Source organism: Belonocnema kinseyi, chromosome 5, assembly GCF_010883055.1.
Source record: "Belonocnema kinseyi isolate 2016_QV_RU_SX_M_011 chromosome 5, B_treatae_v1, whole genome shotgun sequence".
Lineage (NCBI taxonomy): Eukaryota > Metazoa > Arthropoda > Insecta > Hymenoptera > Cynipidae > Belonocnema > Belonocnema kinseyi.
In genome coordinates, this window is record NC_046661.1 from 113,052,349 (window position 1) to 113,053,739 (window position 1,391).

The window sequence follows — 1,391 nt, forward strand, 5'->3', positions numbered from 1 at the left end:
CGATATCTAGCGCGAGAAAAACAAATGACAAGCTCCGACTTGCACAGCTTCGCCTCGCATTGTTGTTGTATTCGTATGTTTAGAGTGTCTTAACTGTATGCACTAAGAGTAAAATAACAATAGAGATAAGTTGTTTCGTTAATTAATCGATATACAGTGTAATTAATCGAATCTGCAGAAAGAATTTCACGCTGAATGGAATAAGATGAAAGTTGAAAATGGAGACATTAAAGATTTGGAATGTGAAGTGCAAGCGAAAATTCGATCATTGCAGACTAAAGCTACCATTAAGAAGTCAACTCATATATTGAATTTTTTCAAAATAACGAGTAAATCATCTGAGCATGCACCAGTCAGTTGTCCCCAACCCGATTCTGAAAAAATCTCAGAAGATTTGAAGACAGATAAAAACGATAATACTGAAAGTCAAAGTATAACGGGCGACCAAAAAGTTTCATGCAACATTGATATTGATTCATGTGAGAAAGGTGAAGCCAAAACCGAGATAAACGGTAAAAAAACAGCTGATATTATTGCATCAAATTTTTCGCATACTCCGTCTCAAGATCAATCAAAAAGTCGTATTGATACGCTAAAAACACAAATTGTCAATCTTACCAAAGTAAAAGATATTGGTTTTGCAAAAGTAAAGACAGAAAATCATATTAAAAAATTAAGAAAAGATCTTGCAGCAAAAGAAAAGGCTTTGAAAAGAAAAATAAGTGACGCCGTACGTAAAAGAAAGAGCAGAAAATTACAAGGCATAAAACTAAAAGAAATTTGTAAAAAATATCCCGAGGTCCACGAGAATCTCAAATACAGAAGCGGTGTGATCGGGCGGCCCAGGCTTGAAGTGGATCAACCTGAGTTACTCACTGCAATGATCGAGATCGCAACGCACGGAGGAGCAGCTGATCCTCGACGTCGAACTGAACGTAAGCATCATTTTGATTTGAATGAGAAATTCGAAGACATATATTATTTGTGTATTTCATTTAATAAATAACAAATCTTAAAATTCGTTTGCATATATTTATAAAATTGTACATATCCCTTTTAAAAATAAAATAACAGTTAAGTTAATTAGCGCGTATGAATATAATATTGTTTTTACAGTATTCACAAAAAAAAATGGGAATTTAACAAATATGAATTTCAAATTTCAGTAATTAGAAGTTGCAAAACATTAGCTGATCTGACAAAAGAACTGGAAAATGACGGATTTAAAGTTTCGAAAAGTGGAGTATACCTTCGTCTTATTCCCCGTCGCGGAAACACAGAAGAAGGATAACGTCACGTGAAAACTGTGCCAGTCAAACTCTGCCGACCAGAAGCAGATCACCATGCTAAACATCCCGATGGGCCATTTTGTCATGCTACGATACTGGCTT